This window comes from Phalangium opilio, unplaced genomic scaffold (genome assembly GCF_054372755.1).
Source record: "Phalangium opilio isolate 3A_F unplaced genomic scaffold, DU_Popi_V2 ptg000039l_2, whole genome shotgun sequence".
NCBI classification, from domain to species: domain Eukaryota; kingdom Metazoa; phylum Arthropoda; class Arachnida; order Opiliones; family Phalangiidae; genus Phalangium; species Phalangium opilio.
In genome coordinates, this window is record NW_028324163.1 from 3,646,280 (window position 1) to 3,662,481 (window position 16,202).

At 43.2% G+C, this 16,202-nt stretch overlaps 18 non-coding genes across 18 annotated transcripts; all 18 read left to right on the forward strand.

Moving 5' to 3' along the window:
• Window positions 1-606: 606 nt before the first annotated feature.
• Window positions 607-690, forward strand: TRNAL-UAA (transfer RNA leucine (anticodon UAA)). The gene has a single exon. It is a non-coding gene; the product is annotated as a tRNA-Leu (tRNA).
• Window positions 691-1,317: 627 nt separating this feature from the next.
• TRNAL-UAA (transfer RNA leucine (anticodon UAA)) lies at window positions 1,318-1,401 on the forward strand. Its single transcript has one exon. It is a non-coding gene; the product is annotated as a tRNA-Leu (tRNA).
• Window positions 1,402-2,486: 1,085 nt separating this feature from the next.
• TRNAL-UAA (transfer RNA leucine (anticodon UAA)) lies at window positions 2,487-2,570 on the forward strand. The gene has a single exon. It is a non-coding gene; the product is annotated as a tRNA-Leu (tRNA).
• Window positions 2,571-3,435: 865 nt separating this feature from the next.
• On the forward strand, window positions 3,436-3,519 carry TRNAL-UAA (transfer RNA leucine (anticodon UAA)). The gene has a single exon. It is a non-coding gene; the product is annotated as a tRNA-Leu (tRNA).
• Window positions 3,520-4,146: 627 nt separating this feature from the next.
• On the forward strand, window positions 4,147-4,230 carry TRNAL-UAA (transfer RNA leucine (anticodon UAA)). Its single transcript has one exon. It is a non-coding gene; the product is annotated as a tRNA-Leu (tRNA).
• A 627-nt stretch (window positions 4,231-4,857) lies between these two features.
• TRNAL-UAA (transfer RNA leucine (anticodon UAA)) lies at window positions 4,858-4,941 on the forward strand. The gene has a single exon. It is a non-coding gene; the product is annotated as a tRNA-Leu (tRNA).
• Window positions 4,942-6,026: 1,085 nt separating this feature from the next.
• On the forward strand, window positions 6,027-6,110 carry TRNAL-UAA (transfer RNA leucine (anticodon UAA)). Its single transcript has one exon. It is a non-coding gene; the product is annotated as a tRNA-Leu (tRNA).
• A 628-nt stretch (window positions 6,111-6,738) lies between these two features.
• On the forward strand, window positions 6,739-6,822 carry TRNAL-UAA (transfer RNA leucine (anticodon UAA)). The gene has a single exon. It is a non-coding gene; the product is annotated as a tRNA-Leu (tRNA).
• Window positions 6,823-7,911: 1,089 nt separating this feature from the next.
• TRNAL-UAA (transfer RNA leucine (anticodon UAA)) lies at window positions 7,912-7,995 on the forward strand. Its single transcript has one exon. It is a non-coding gene; the product is annotated as a tRNA-Leu (tRNA).
• Window positions 7,996-9,491: 1,496 nt separating this feature from the next.
• On the forward strand, window positions 9,492-9,575 carry TRNAL-UAA (transfer RNA leucine (anticodon UAA)). Its single transcript has one exon. It is a non-coding gene; the product is annotated as a tRNA-Leu (tRNA).
• An 864-nt stretch (window positions 9,576-10,439) lies between these two features.
• TRNAL-UAA (transfer RNA leucine (anticodon UAA)) lies at window positions 10,440-10,523 on the forward strand. Its single transcript has one exon. It is a non-coding gene; the product is annotated as a tRNA-Leu (tRNA).
• Window positions 10,524-11,543: 1,020 nt separating this feature from the next.
• On the forward strand, window positions 11,544-11,627 carry TRNAF-AAA (transfer RNA phenylalanine (anticodon AAA)). The gene has a single exon. It is a non-coding gene; the product is annotated as a tRNA-Phe (tRNA).
• Window positions 11,628-12,254: 627 nt separating this feature from the next.
• TRNAL-UAA (transfer RNA leucine (anticodon UAA)) lies at window positions 12,255-12,338 on the forward strand. The gene has a single exon. It is a non-coding gene; the product is annotated as a tRNA-Leu (tRNA).
• A 390-nt stretch (window positions 12,339-12,728) lies between these two features.
• TRNAL-UAA (transfer RNA leucine (anticodon UAA)) lies at window positions 12,729-12,812 on the forward strand. The gene has a single exon. It is a non-coding gene; the product is annotated as a tRNA-Leu (tRNA).
• Window positions 12,813-13,358: 546 nt separating this feature from the next.
• Window positions 13,359-13,442, forward strand: TRNAL-UAA (transfer RNA leucine (anticodon UAA)). Its single transcript has one exon. It is a non-coding gene; the product is annotated as a tRNA-Leu (tRNA).
• Window positions 13,443-14,068: 626 nt separating this feature from the next.
• On the forward strand, window positions 14,069-14,152 carry TRNAL-UAA (transfer RNA leucine (anticodon UAA)). Its single transcript has one exon. It is a non-coding gene; the product is annotated as a tRNA-Leu (tRNA).
• A 627-nt stretch (window positions 14,153-14,779) lies between these two features.
• Window positions 14,780-14,863, forward strand: TRNAL-UAA (transfer RNA leucine (anticodon UAA)). Its single transcript has one exon. It is a non-coding gene; the product is annotated as a tRNA-Leu (tRNA).
• A 152-nt stretch (window positions 14,864-15,015) lies between these two features.
• Window positions 15,016-15,099, forward strand: TRNAL-UAA (transfer RNA leucine (anticodon UAA)). Its single transcript has one exon. It is a non-coding gene; the product is annotated as a tRNA-Leu (tRNA).
• The last annotated feature ends 1,103 nt before the right edge of the window (window positions 15,100-16,202 follow it).

The window sequence follows — 16,202 nt, forward strand, 5'->3', positions numbered from 1 at the left end:
ACATGTATCTCATGCTCAGGAAAGGCTTCTCTAGTATGGCAACAAGTGAGTAGCTTTATGGAGCATAGAATTCCGAGAGGTATTTAAGGGTGGTACTATAGCTTCAATTTCACGGAAAACGTTCAAAATCGTGTCACGAAGGCCGAGTGGTCTAAGGCGTCAGATTTAAGCTCTGATCCTCGTATGAGGGCGTGGGTTCGAACCCCACTTCTGACAACGATTTGTTTCATTTTAATAACATGTATCTCATGATCAGAAAAGGCTTCTCTAGTATGGCAACAAGTGAGTAGCTCTATGGAGCATAGAGTTCCGAGAGGTATTTTGGTGTTGTACTATATCTAAATGTTCAAGGAAAACGTTTAAAAGCGTGTCAGGATGGCCGAGTGGTCTAAGGCGTCAGATTTAAGCTCTGATCCTCGAATGAGGGCGTGGGTTCGAACCTCACTTCTGACTGCGATTTGTTTTACTTTAATAATATGTATCTCATGCTCAGGAAAGGCTTCTCTAGTATGGCAACAAGTGAGTACCTTTATGGAGCATAGAATTCCGAGAGGTATTTCGGGGTGGTACTATAGCTTCATTTTCAAGGAAAACGTTTAAAAGCGTGTCAGGATGGCCGAGTGGTCTAAGGCGTCAGATTTAAGCTCTGATCATCGTATGAGGGCGTGGGTTCGAACCCCACTTCTGACAACGATTTGTTTTACTTTAATAACATGTATCTCATGCTTAGGAAAGGCTTCTCTAGTATGGCAAAAAGTGAGTAGCTTTGTGGAGCATAGAATTCCGAGAGGTATTTCGGGGTGGTACTATAGCTTCAATTTCACGGAAAACGTTCAAAATCGTGTCACGAAGGCCGAGTGGTCTAAGGCGTCAGATTTAAGCTCTGATCCTCGTGTGAGGGCGTGGGTTCGAACCCCACTTCTGACAACGATTTGTTTCATTTTAATAACATGTATCTCATGATCACAAAAGGCTTCTCTAGTATGGCAACAAGTGAGTAGCTCTATGGAGCATAGAGTTCCGAGAGGTATTTTGGTGTTGTAATATAGCTACATTTTCAAGGAAAACTTTGAAAAGCGTGTCAGTATGGCCGAGTGGTCTAAGGCGTCAGATTTAAGCTCTGATCCTCGTATGAGGGCGTGGGTTCGAACCCTTCTTCTGACAACGATTTGTTTCATTTTAATAACATGTATTTCATGATCAGAAAAGGCTTCTCTAGTATGGCAACAAGTGAGTAGCTCTATGGAGCATAGAGTTCCGAGAGATATTTTGGTGTTGTACTATAGCTAAATGTTCAAGGAAAACGTTTGAAAGCGTGTCAGGATGGCCGAGTGGTCTAAGGCGTCAGATTTAAGCTCTGATCCTCGTATGAGGGCGTGGGTTCGAACCCCACTTCTGACAACGATTTGTTTTCCTTTAATAACATGTATCTCATGCCCAGGAAAGGGTTCTCTAGTATGGCAACAAGTGAGTAGCTTTATGGAGCATAGAATTCCGAGAGGTATTTCGGGGTGGTACTATAGCTTCAATTTCACGGAAAACGTTCAAAATCGTGTCACGAAGACCGAGTGGTCTAAGGCGTCAGATTTAAGCTCTGATCCTCGTATGAGGGCGTGGGTTCGAACCCCACTTCTGACAACGATTTGTTCATTTTAATAACTTGTATCTCATGCTCAGGAAAGGCTTCTCTAGTATGGCAACATGTGAGTAGCTTTATGGAGCATAGAATTCCTAGAGGTATTTCGGGGTGGTACTATAGCTTCATTTTCAAGGAAAACGTTTAAAAGCGTGTCATGATGGCCGAGTGGTCTAAGGCGTCAGATTTAAGCTCTGATCCTCGTATGAGGGCGTGGGTTCGAACCCCACTTCTGACTGCGATTTGTTTTACTTTAATAATATGTATCTCATGCTCAGGAAAGGCTTCTCTAGTATGGCAACAAGTGAGTAGCTTTATGGAGCATAGAATTCCGAGAGGTATTTCGGGGTGGTACTATAGCTTCATTTTCAAGGAAAACGTGTAAAAGCGTGTCAGGATGGCCGAGTGGTCTAAGCCGTCAGATTTAACCTCTGATCCGCGTGTGAGGGTGTGCGTTCGAACCCCTCTTCTGACAACGATTTGATTCATTTTAATTACATGGATCTCATGATCAGAAAAGGCAACAAAAAGTAGCTCTATGGAGCATAGAGTTCCGAGAGATATTTTGGTGTTGTAATATAGCTACATTTTCAAGGAAAACCTTGAAAAGCGTGTCAGGATGGCTGAGTGGTCTAAGGCGTCAGATTCAAGCTCTGATCCTCGTATGAGGACGTGGGTTCGAACCCTTCTTCTGACAACGATTTGTTTCATTTTAATAACATGTATTTCATGATCAGAAAAGGCTCCTCTAGTATGGCAACAAGTGAGTAGCTCTATGGAGCATAGAATTCCGAGAGGTATTTCGGGGTGGTACTATAGCTTCTTTTTCACGGAAAACGTTCAAAATCGTGTCAGGATGGCCGAGTGGTCAAAGGCGTCAGATTTAAGCTCTGATCCTCGTATGAGGGCGTGGGTTCGAACCCCACTTCTGACAACGATTTGTTCATTTTAATAACTTGTATCTCATGCTCAGGAAAAGCCTCTCTAGTATGGCAACAAGTGAGTAGCTTTATGGAGCATAGAATTCCGAGAGGTGTTTCGGGGTTGTACTATAGCTTCATTTTCACGGAAAACGTTCAATAGCGTGTCAAGATGGCCGAGTGGTCTAAGGCGTCAGATTTAAGCTGTGATCCTCGTATGAGGGCGTGGGTTCGAACCCCTCTTCTGACAACGATTTGTTTCATTTTAATAACATGTATCTCATGATCAGAAAAGGCTTCTCTAGTATGGCAACAAGTGAGTAGCTCTATGGAGCATGGAGTTCCGACAGGTATTTTGGTGTTGTACTATAGCTACATTTTCAAGGAAAACTTTGAAAAGCGTGTCAGGATGGCCGAGTGGTCTAAGGCGTCAGGTTTAAGCTCTGATCCTCGTATGAAGGCGTGGGTTCGAACCCCTGTTCTGGCAACGATTTGTTTTACTTTAATAACATATGTATCTCATGCTCAGGAAAGGCTTCTCTAGTATGGCAACATGTGAGTAGCTTTATGGAGCATAGAAATCCTAGAGGTATTTCGGGGTGGTACTATAGCTTCATTTTCAAGGAAAACTTTGAAAAGCGTGTCAGTATGGCCGAGTGGTCTAAGGCGTCAGATTTAAGCTCTGATCCTCGTATGAGGGCGTGGGTTCGAACCCTTCTTCTGACAACGATTTGTTTCATTTTAATAACATGTATTTCATGATCAGAAAAGGCTTCTCGAGTATGGCAACAAGTGAGTAGCTCTATGGAGCATAGAGTTCCGAGAGGTATTTTGGTGTTGTACTATAGCTAAATGTTCAACGAAAACGTTTAAAAGCGTGTCAGGATGGCCGAGTGGTCTAAGGCGTCAGATTTAAGCTCTGATCCTCGTATGAGGGCGTGGGTTCGAACCCCACTTCTGACAACGATTTGTTTTACTTTAATAACATGTATCTCATGCTCAGGAAAGGCTTCTCTAGTATGGCAACAAGTGAGTAGCTTTATGGAGCATAGAATTCCGAGAGGTATTTAAGGGTGGTACTATAGCTTCAATTTCACGGAAAACGTTCAAAATCGTGTCACGAAGGCCGAGTGGTCTAAGGCGTCAGATTTAAGCTCTGATCCTCGTATGAGGGCGTGGGTTCGAACCCCACTTCTGACAACGATTTGTTTCATTTTAATAACATGTATCTCATGATCAGAAAAGGCTTCTCTAGTATGGCAACAAGTGAGTAGCTCTATGGAGCATAGAGTTCCGAGAGGTATTTTGGTGTTGTACTATATCTAAATGTTCAAGGAAAACGTTTAAAAGCGTGTCAGGATGGCCGAGTGGTCTAAGGCGTCAGATTTAAGCTCTGATCCTCGAATGAGGGCGTGGGTTCGAACCTCACTTCTGACTGCGATTTGTTTTACTTTAATAATATGTATCTCATGCTCAGGAAAGGCTTCTCTAGTATGGCAACAAGTGAGTACCTTTATGGAGCATAGAATTCCGAGAGGTATTTCGGGGTGGTACTATAGCTTCATTTTCAAGGAAAACGTTTAAAAGCGTGTCAGGATGGCCGAGTGGTCTAAGGCGTCAGATTTAAGCTCTGATCATCGTATGAGGGCGTGGGTTCGAACCCCACTTCTGACAACGATTTGTTTTACTTTAATAACATGTATCTCATGCTTAGGAAAGGCTTCTCTAGTATGGCAAAAAGTGAGTAGCTTTGTGGAGCATAGAATTCCGAGAGGTATTTCGGGGTGGTACTATAGCTTCAATTTCACGGAAAACGTTCAAAATCGTGTCACGAAGGCCGAGTGGTCTAAGGCGTCAGATTTAAGCTCTGATCCTCGTGTGAGGGCGTGGGTTCGAACCCCACTTCTGACAACGATTTGTTTCATTTTAATAACATGTATCTCATGATCACAAAAGGCTTCTCTAGTATGGCAACAAGTGAGTAGCTCTATGGAGCATAGAGTTCCGAGAGGTATTTTGGTGTTGTAATATAGCTACATTTTCAAGGAAAACTTTGAAAAGCGTGTCAGTATGGCCGAGTGGTCTAAGGCGTCAGATTTAAGCTCTGATCCTCGTATGAGGGCGTGGGTTCGAACCCTTCTTCTGACAACGATTTGTTTCATTTTAATAACATGTATTTCATGATCAGAAAAGGCTTCTCTAGTATGGCAACAAGTGAGTAGCTCTATGGAGCATAGAGTTCCGAGAGATATTTTGGTGTTGTACTATAGCTAAATGTTCAAGGAAAACGTTTGAAAGCGTGTCAGGATGGCCGAGTGGTCTAAGGCGTCAGATTTAAGCTCTGATCCTCGTATGAGGGCGTGGGTTCGAACCCCACTTCTGACAACGATTTGTTTTCCTTTAATAACATGTATCTCATGCCCAGGAAAGGGTTCTCTAGTATGGCAACAAGTGAGTAGCTTTATGGAGCATAGAATTCCGAGAGGTATTTCGGGGTGGTACTATAGCTTCAATTTCACGGAAAACGTTCAAAATCGTGTCACGAAGACCGAGTGGTCTAAGGCGTCAGATTTAAGCTCTGATCCTCGTATGAGGGCGTGGGTTCGAACCCCACTTCTGACAACGATTTGTTCATTTTAATAACTTGTATCTCATGCTCAGGAAAGGCTTCTCTAGTATGGCAACATGTGAGTAGCTTTATGGAGCATAGAATTCCTAGAGGTATTTCGGGGTGGTACTATAGCTTCATTTTCAAGGAAAACGTTTAAAAGCGTGTCATGATGGCCGAGTGGTCTAAGGCGTCAGATTTAAGCTCTGATCCTCGTATGAGGGCGTGGGTTCGAACCCCACTTCTGACTGCGATTTGTTTTACTTTAATAATATGTATCTCATGCTCAGGAAAGGCTTCTCTAGTATGGCAACAAGTGAGTAGCTTTATGGAGCATAGAATTCCGAGAGGTATTTCGGGGTGGTACTATAGCTTCATTTTCAAGGAAAACGTGTAAAAGCGTGTCAGGATGGCCGAGTGGTCTAAGCCGTCAGATTTAACCTCTGATCCGCGTGTGAGGGTGTGCGTTCGAACCCCTCTTCTGACAACGATTTGATTCATTTTAATTACATGGATCTCATGATCAGAAAAGGCAACAAAAAGTAGCTCTATGGAGCATAGAGTTCCGAGAGATATTTTGGTGTTGTAATATAGCTACATTTTCAAGGAAAACCTTGAAAAGCGTGTCAGGATGGCTGAGTGGTCTAAGGCGTCAGATTCAAGGTCTGATCCTCGTATGAGGACGTGGGTTCGAACCCTTCTTCTGACAACGATTTGTTTCATTTTAATAACATGTATTTCATGATCAGAAAAGGCTCCTCTAGTATGGCAACAAGTGAGTAGCTCTATGGAGCATAGAATTCCGAGAGGTATTTCGGGGTGGTACTATAGCTTCTTTTTCACGGAAAACGTTCAAAATCGTGTCAGGATGGCCGAGTGGTCAAAGGCGTCAGATTTAAGCTCTGATCCTCGTATGAGGGCGTGGGTTCGAACCCCACTTCTGACAACGATTTGTTCATTTTAATAACTTGTATCTCATGCTCAGGAAAAGCCTCTCTAGTATGGCAACAAGTGAGTAGCTTTATGGAGCATAGAATTCCGAGAGGTGTTTCGGGGTTGTACTATAGCTTCATTTTCACGGAAAACGTTCAATAGCGTGTCAAGATGGCCGAGTGGTCTAAGGCGTCAGATTTAAGCTGTGATCCTCGTATGAGGGCGTGGGTTCGAACCCCTCTTCTGACAACGATTTGTTTCATTTTAATAACATGTATCTCATGATCAGAAAAGGCTTCTCTAGTATGGCAACAAGTGAGTAGCTCTATGGAGCATGGAGTTCCGACAGGTATTTTGGTGTTGTACTATAGCTACATTTTCAAGGAAAACTTTGAAAAGCGTGTCAGGATGGCCGAGTGGTCTAAAGCGTCAGGTTTAAGCTCTGATCCTCGTATGAAGGCGTGGGTTCGAACCCCTGTTCTGGCAACGATTTGTTTTACTTTAATAACATATGTATCTCATGCTCAGGAAAGGCTTCTCTAGTATGGCAACATGTGAGTAGCTTTATGGAGCATAGAATTCCTAGAGGTATTTCGGGGTGGTACTATACCTTCATTTTCAAAGAAAACGTTTAAAAGCGTGTCAGGATGGCCGAGTGGTCTAAGGCGTCAGATTTAAGCTCTGATCCTCGTATGAGGGCGTGGGTTCGAACCCCACTTCTGACTGCGATTTGTTTTACTTTAATAATATGTATCTCATGCTCAGGAAAGGCTTCTCTAGTATGGCAACAAGTGAGTACCTTTATGGAGCATAGAATTCCGAGAGGTATTTAGGGGTGGTATTATAGCTTCATTTTCAAGGAAAACGTTTAAAAGCGTGTCAGGATGGCCGAGTGGTCTAAGGCGTCAGATTTAACCTCTGATCCGCGTGTGAGGGTGTGGGTTCGAACCCCTCTTCTGACAACGATTTGATTCATTTTAATTACATGGATCTCATGATCAGAAAAGGCAACAAAAGTGTAGCTCTATGGAGCATAGAGTTCCGAGAGATATTTTGGTGTTGTAATATAGCTACATTTTCAAGGAAAACCTTGAAAAGCGTGTCAGGATGGCTGAGTGGTCTAAGGCGTCAGATTTAAGCTCTGATCCTCGTATGAGGGCGTGGGTTCGAACCCTTCTTCTGACAACGATTTGTTTCATTTTAATAACATGTATTTCATGATCAGAAAAGGCTTCTCTAGTATGGCAACAAGTGAGTAGCTCTATGGAGCATAGAGTTCCGAGAGGTATTTTGGTGTTGTACTATAGCTAAATATTCAAGGAAAACGTTTAAAAGCGTGTCAGTATGGCCGAGTGGTCTAAGGCGTCAGATTTAAGCTCTGATCCTCGTATGAGGGCGTGGGTTCGAACCGCACTTCTGACAACGATTTGTTTTACTTTAAACACATATGTATCTCATGCTCAGGAAAGGCTTCTCTAGTATGGCAACATGTGAGTAGCTTTATGGAGCATAGAATTCCTAGAGGTATTTCGGGGTGGTACTATAGCTTCATTTTCAAGGAAAACTTTGAAAAGCGTGTCAGTATGGCCGAGTGGTCTAAGGCGTCAGATTTAAGCTCTGATCCTCGTATGAGGGCGTGGGTTCGAACCCTTCTTCTGACAACGATTTGTTTCATTTTAATAACATGTATTTCATGATCAGAAATGGCTTCTCGAGTATGGCAACAAGTGAGTAGCTCTATGGAGCATAGAGTTCCGAGAGGTATTTTGGTGTTGTACTATAGCTAAATGTTCAAGGAAAACGTTTAAAAGCGTGTCAGGATGGCCGAGTGGTCTAAGGCGTCAGATTTAAGCTCTGATCCTCGCATGAGGGCGTGGGTTCGAACCCCACTTCTGACAACGATTTGTTTTACTTTAATAACATGTATCTCATGCTCAGGAAAGGCTTCTCTAGTATGGCAACAAGTGAGTAGCTTTATGGAGCATAGAATTCCGAGAGGTATTTCGGGGTGGTACTATAGCTTCAATTTCACGGAAAACGTTCAAAATCGTGTCACGAAGGCCGAGTGGCCTAAGGCGTCAGATTTAAGCTCTGATCCTCGTATGAGGGCGTGGGTTCGAACCCCACTTCTGACAACGATTTGTTTCATTTTAATAACATGTATCTCATGATCAGAAAAGGCTTCTCTAGTATGGCAACAAGTGAGTAGCTTTATGGAGCATAGAATTCCGAGAGGTATTTCGGGGTGGTACTATAGCTTCAATTTCACGGAAAACGTTCAAAATCGGGTCACGAAGGCCGAGTGGTCTAAGGCGTCAGATTTAAGCTCTGATCCTCGTATGAGGGTGTGGCAACAAGTGAGTAGCTCTATGGAGCCTAGAGTTCCGAGAGGTATTTGGGTGTTGTACTATAGCTAAATGTTCAAGGAAAACGTTTGAAAGCGTGTCAGGATGGCCGAGTGGTCTAAGGCGTGAGATTTAAGCTCTGATCCGCGGATGAGGGTGTGGGTTCGAACCCCTCTTCTGACAACGATTTGTTTTACTTTAATAACATGTATCTCATGCTCAGGAAAGGCTTCTCTAGTATGGCAACAAGTGAGTAGCTTTATGGAGCATAGAATTCCGAGAGGTATTTTGGTGTTGTAATATAGCTTCATTTTCAAGGAAAACGTTTAAAAGCGTGTCAGGATTGCCGAGTGGTCTAAGGCGTCAGATTTAAGCTCTGATCCTCGTATGAGGGCGTGGGTTCGAACCCCACGTCTGACAACGATTTGTTTTACTTTAATAACATGTATCTCATGCTCAGGAAAGGCTTCTCTAGTATGGCAGCAAGTGAGTAGCTTTATGGAGCATAGAATTCCGAGAGGTATTTCGGGGTGGTACTATAGCTTCATTTTCAAGGAAAACGTTTAAAAGCGTGTCAGTATGGCCGAGTGGTCTAAGGCGTCAGATTTAAGCTCTGATCCTCGTATGAGGGCGTGGGTTCGAACCGCACTTCTGACAACGATTTGTTTTACTTTAAACACATATGTATCTCATGCTCAGGAAAGGCTTCTCTAGTATGGCAACATGTGAGTAGCTTTATGGAGCATAGAATTCCTAGAGGTATTTCGGGGTGGTACTATAGCTTCATTTTCAAGGAAAACTTTGAAAAGCGTGTCAGTATGGCCGAGTGGTCTAAGGCGTCAGATTTAAGCTCTGATCCTCGTATGAGGGCGTGGGTTCGAACCCTTCTTCTGACAACGATTTGTTTCATTTTAATAACATGTATTTCATGATCAGAAATGGCTTCTCGAGTATGGCAACAAGTGAGTAGCTCTATGGAGCATAGAGTTCCGAGAGGTATTTTGGTGTTGTACTATAGCTAAATGTTCAAGGAAAACGTTTAAAAGCGTGTCAGGATGGCCGAGTGGTCTAAGGCGTCAGATTTAAGCTCTGATCCTCGCATGAGGGCGTGGGTTCGAACCCCACTTCTGACAACGATTTGTTTTACTTTAATAACATGTATCTCATGCTCAGGAAAGGCTTCTCTAGTATGGCAACAAGTGAGTAGCTTTATGGAGCATAGAATTCCGAGAGGTATTTCGGGGTGGTACTATAGCTTCAATTTCACGGAAAACGTTCAAAATCGTGTCACGAAGGCCGAGTGGTCTAAGGCGTCAGATTTAAGCTCTGATCCTCGTATGAGGGCGTGGGTTCGAACCCCACTTCTGACAACGATTTGTTTCATTTTAATAACATGTATCTCATGATCAGAAAAGGCTTCTCTAGTATGGCAACAAGTGAGTAGCTCTATGGAGCATAGAGTTCCGAGAGGTATTTTGGTGTAGTAATATAGCTACATTTTCAAGGAAAACTTTGAAAAGCGTGTCAGGATGGCCGAGTGGTCTAAGGCGTCAGATTTAAGCTCTGATCCTCGTATGAGGGCGTGGGTTCGAACCCTTCTTCTGACAACGATTTGTTTCATTTTAATAACATGTGTCTCATGCTCAGGAAAGGCTTCTCTAGTATGGCAACAAGTGAGTAGCTTTATGGAGCATAGAATTCCGAGAGGTATTTCGGGGTGGTACTATAGCTTCAATTTCACGGAAAACGTTCAAAATCGTGTCACGAAGGCCGAGTGGTCTAAGGCGTCAGATTTAAGCTCTGATCCTCGTATGAGGGCGTGGGTTCGAACCCCACTTCTGACAACGATTTGTTTCATTTTAATAACATGTATCTCATGATCAGAAAAGGCTTCTCTAGTATGGCAACAAGTGAGTAGCTCTATGGAGCATAGAGTTCCGAGAGGTATTTTGGTGTTGTAATATAGTTTCATTTTCAAGGAAAACGTTTAAATGATTGTCAGGATGGCCGAGTGGTCTAAGGCGTCAGATTTAAGCTCTGATCCTCGTATGAGGGCGTGGGTTCGAACCCCACTTCTGACAACGATTTGTTTTACTTTAATAACATGTATCTCATGCTCAGGAAAGGCTTCTCTAGTATGGCAACAAGTGAGTAGCTTTATGGAGCATAGAATTCCGAGAGGTATTTCGGGGTGGTACTATAGCTTCAATTTCACGGAAAACGTTCAAAATCGTGTCACGAAGGCCGAGTGGTCTAAGGCGTCAGATTTAAGCTCTGATCCTCGTATGAGGGTGTGGCAACAAGTGAGTAGCTCTATGGAGCCTAGAGTTCCGAGAGGTATTTGGGTGTTGTACTATAGCTAAATGTTCAAGGAAAACGTTTGAAAGCGTGTCAGGATGGCCGAGTGGTCTAAGGCGTGAGATTTAAGCTCTGATCCGCGGTTGAGGGTGTGGGTTCGAACCCCTCTTCTGACAACGATTTGTTTTACTTTAATAACATGTATCTCATGCTCAGGAAAGGCTTCTCTAGTATGGCAGCAAGTGAGTAGCTTTATGGAGCATAGAATTCCGAGAGGTATTTCGGGGTGGTACTATAGCTTCATTTTCAAGGAAAACGTTTAAAAGCGTGTCAGGATGGCCGAGTGGTCTAAGGCGTCAGATTTAAGCTCTGATCCGCGTTTGAGGGTGTGGGTTCGAACCCCTCTTCTGACAACGATTTGTTTCATTTTAATAACGTGTATCTCATGCTCAGGAAAAGCCTCTCTAGTATGGCAACAAGTGAGTAGCTTTATGGAGCATAGAATTCCGAGAGGTGTTTCGGGGTTGTACTATAGCTTCATTTTCACGGAAAACGTTCAAGAGCGTGTCAAGATGGCCGAGTGGTCTAAGGCGTCAGATTTAAGCTGTGATCCTCGTATGAGGGCGTGGGTTCGAACCCCTCTTCTGACAACGATTTGTTTCATTTTAATAACATGTATCTCATGATCAGAAAAGGCTTCTCTATTATGGCAACATGTGAGTAGCTTTATGGAGCATAGAATTCCGAGAGGTATTTCGGGGTGGTACTATAGCTACATTTTCACGGAAAACGTTTAAAAGCGTGTCAGGATGGCCGAGTGGTCTAAGGCGTCAGACTAAAGCTCTGATCCTCGTATGAGGGCGTGGGTTCGAACCCCACGTCTGACAACGATTTGTTTTACTTTAATAACATGTATCTCATGCTCAGGAAAGGCTTCTCTAGTATGGCAACAAGTGAGTAGCTCTATGGAGCATAGAGTTCCGAGAGGTATTTTGGTGTTGTAATATAGCTACATTTTCAAGGAAAACTTTGAAAAGCGTGTCAGTATGGCCGAGTGGTCTAAGGCGTTAGATTTAAGCTCTGATCCTCGTATGAGGGCGTGGGTTCGAACCCTTCTTCTGACAACGATTTGTTTCATTTTAATAACATGTATTTCATGATCAGAAAAGGCTTCTCTAGTATGGCAACAAGTGAGTAGCTCTATGGAGCATAGAGTTCCGAGAGGTATTTTGGTGTTGTACTATAGCTAAATGTTCAAGGAAAACTTTGAAAAGCGTGTCAGGATGGCCGAGTGGTCTAAGGCGTCAGATTTAAGCTCTGATCCTCGTATGAGGGCGTGGGTTCGAACCCTTCTTCTGACAACGATTTGTTTCATATTAATAACATGTATTTCATGATCAGAAAAGGCTTCTCTAGTATGGCAACAAGTGAGTAGCTCTATGGAGCATAGAGTTCCGAGAGGTATTTTGGTGTTGTACTATAGCTAAATGTTCAAGGAAATCGTTTAAAAGCGTGTCAGGATGGCCGAGTGGTCTAAGGCGTCAGATTTAAGCTCTGATCCTCGTATGAGGGCGTGGGTTCGAACCCCACTTCTGACAACGATTTGTTTTACTTTAATAACATGTATCTCATGCTCAGGAAAGGCTTCTCTAGTATGGCAACAAGTGAGTAGCTTTATGGAGCATAGAATTCCGAGAGGTATTTCGGGGTGGTACTATAGCTTCAATTTCACGGAAAACGTTCAAAATCGTGTCACGAAGGCCGAGTGGTCTAAGGCGTCAGATTTAAGCTCTGATCCTCGTATGAGGGCGTGGGTTCGAACCCCACTTCTGACAACGATTTGTTTCATTTTAATAACATGTATCTCATGATTAGAAAAGGCTTCTCTAGTATGGCAACAAGTGAGTAGCTCTATGGAGCATAGAGTTCCGAGAGGTATTTTGGTGTTGTAATATAGTTTCATTTTCAAGGAAAACGTTTAAATGATTGTCAGGATGGCCGAGTGGTCTAAGGCGTCAGATTTAAGCTCTGATCCTCGTATGAGGGCGTGGGTTCGAACCCCACTTCTGACAACGATTTGTTTTACTTTAATAACATGTATCTCATGCTCAGGAAAGGCTTCTCTAGTATGGCAACAAGTGAGTAGCTTTATGGAGCATAGAATTCCGAGAGGTATTTCGGGGTGGTACTATAGCTTCAATTTCACGGAAAACGTTCAAAATCGTGTCACGAAGGCCGAGTGGTCTAAGGCGTCAGATTTAAGCTCTGATCCTCGTATGAGGGTGTGGCAACAAGTGAGTAGCTCTATGGAGCCTAGAGTTCCGAGAGGTATTTGGGTGTTGTACTATAGCTAAATGTTCAAGGAAAACGTTTGAAAGCGTGTCAGGATGGCCGAGTGGTCTAAGGCGTGAGATTTAAGCTCTGATCCGCGGATGAGGGTGTGGGTTCGAACCCCTCTTCTGACAACGATTTGTTTTACTTTAATAACATGTATCTCATGCTCAGGAAAAGCTTCTCTAGTATGGCAACAAGTGAGTACCTTTATGGAGCATAGAATTCCGAGAGGTATTTTGGTGTTGTAATATAGCTTCATTTTCAAGGAAAACGTTTAAAAGCGTGTCAGGATGGCCGAGTGGTCTAAGGCGTCAGATTTAAGCTCTGATCCTCGTATGAGGGCGTGGGTTCGAACCCCACGTCTGACAACGATTTGTTTTACTTTAATAACATGTATCTCATGCTCAGGAAAGGCTTCTCTAGTATGGCAACAAGTGAGTAGCTTTATGGAGCATAGAATTCCGAGAGGTATTTCGGGTGGTACTATAGCTTCATTTTCAAGGAAAACGTTTAAAAGCGTGTCAGGATGGCCGAGTGGTCTAAGGCGTCAGATTTAAGCTCTGATCCGCGTATGAGGGTGTGGGTTCGAACCCCTCTTCTGACAACGATTTGTTTCATTTTAATAACTTGTATCTCATGCTCAGGAAAAGCCTCTCTAGTATGGCAACAAGTGAGTAGCTTTATGGAGCATAGAATTCCGAGAGGTGTTTCGGGGTTGTACTATAGCTTCATTTTCACGGAAAACGTTCAAGAGCGTGTCAAGATGGCCGAGTGGTCTAAGGCGTCAGATTTAAGCTGTGATCCTCGTATGAGGGCGTGGGTTCGAACCCCTCTTCTGACAACGATTTGTTTCATTTTAATAACATGTATCTCATGATCATAAAAGGCTTCTCTATTATGGCAACATGTGAGTAGCTTTATGGAGCATAGAATTCCGAGAGGTATTTCGGGGTGGTACTATAGCTACATTTTCACGGAAAACGTTTAAAAGCGTGTCAGGATGGCCGAGTGGTCTAAGGCGTCAGACTTAAGCTCTGATCCTCGTATGAGGGCGTGGGTTCGAACCCCTCTTCTGACAAAGATTTGTTTCATTTTAATAACTTGTATCTCATGCTCAGGAAAAGCCTCTCTAGTATGGCAACAAGTGAGTAGCTTTATGGAGCATAGAATTCCGAGAGGTGTTTCGGGGTTGTACTATAGCTTCATTTTCACGGAAAACGTTCAAGAGCGTGTCAAGATGGCCGAGTGGTCTAAGGCGTCAAATTTAAGCTCTGATCCTCGTATGAGGGCGTGGGTTCGAACCCTTCTTCTGACAACGATTTGTTTCATTTTAATAACATGTATCTCATGCTCAGGAAAAGCCTCTCTAGTATGGCAACAAGTGAGTAGCTTTATGGAGCATAGAATTCCGAGAGGTGTTTCGGGGTTGTACTATAGCTTCATTTTCACGGAAAACGTTCAATAGCGTGTCAAGATGGCCGAGTGGTCTAAGGCGTCAGATTTAAGCTGTGATCCTCGTATGAGGGCGTGGGTTCGAACCCTTCTTCTGACAACGATTTGTTTCATTTTAATAACATGTATTTCATGATCAGAAAAGGCTTCTCTAGTATGGCAACAAGTGAGTAGCTCTATGGAGTATAGAGTTCCGAGAGGTATTTTGGTGTTGTAATATAGCTACATTTTCAAGGAAAACTTTGAAAAGCGTGTCAGTATGGCCGAGTGGTCTAAGGCGTCAGATTTAAGCTCTGATCCTCGTATGAGGGCGTGGGTTCGAACCCCACTTCTGACAACGATTTGTTCATTTTAATAACTTGTATCTCATGCTCAGGAAAAGCCTCTCTAGTATGGCAACAAGTGAGTAGCTCTTTGGAGCATGGAGTTCCGAGAGGTATTTTGGTGTTGTACTATAGCTACATTTTCAAGGAAAACTTTGAAAAGCGTGTCAGGATGGCCGAGTGGTCTAAGGCGTCAGATTTAAGCTCTGATCCTCGTATGAGGGCGTGGGTTCGAACCCCACTTCTGACTGCGATTTGTTTTACTTTAATAATATGTATCTCATGCTCAGGAAAGGCTTCTCTAGTATGGCAACAAGTGAGTACCTTTATGGAGCATAGAATTCCGAGAGGTATTTCGGGGTGGTACTATAGCTTCATTTTCAAGGAAAACGTTTAAAAGCGTGTCAGGATGGCCGAGTGGTCTAAGGCGTCAGATTTAACCTCTGATCCGCGTGTGAGGGTGTGGGTTCGAACCCCTCTTCTGACAACGATTTGATTCATTTTAATTACATGGATCTCATGATCAGAAAAGGCAACAAAAGTGTAGCTCTATGGAGCATAGAGTTCCGAGATATATTTTGGTGTTGTAATATAGCTACATTTTCAAGGAAAACCTTGAAAAGCGTGTCAGGATGGCTGAGTGGTCTAAGGCGTCAAATTTAAGCTCTGATCCTCGTATGAGGGCGTGGGTTCGAACCCTTCTTCTGACAACGATTTGTTTCAATTTAATAACATGTATCTCATGCTCAGGAAAAGCCTCTCTAGTATGGCAACAAGTGAGTAGCTTTATGGAGCATAGAATTCCGAGAGGTGTTTCGGGGTTGTACTATAGCTTCATTTTCACGGAAAACGTTCAATAGCGTGTCAAGATGGCCGAGTGGTCTAAGGCGTCAGATTTAAGCTGTGATCCTCGTATGAGGGCGTGGGTTCGAACCCTTCTTCTGACAACGATTTGTTTCATTTTAATAACATGTATTTCATGATCAGAAAAGGCTTCTCTAGTATGGCAACAAGTGAGTAGCTCTATGGAGCATAGAGTTCCGAGAGGTATTTTGGTGTTGTAATATAGCTACATTTTCAAGGAAAACTTTGAAAAGCGTGTCAGTATGGCCGAGTGGTCTAAGGCGTCAGATATAAGCTCTGATCCTCGTATGAGGGCGTGGGTTCGAACCCTTATTCTGACAACGATTTGTTTCATTTTAATAACATGTATTTCATGATCAGAAAAGACTTCTCTAGTATGGCAACAAGTGAGTAGCTCTATGGAGCATAGAGTTCCGAGAGGTATTTTGGTGTTGTACTATAGCTAAATGTTCAAGGAAAACGTTTGAAAGCGTGTCAGGATGGCCGAGT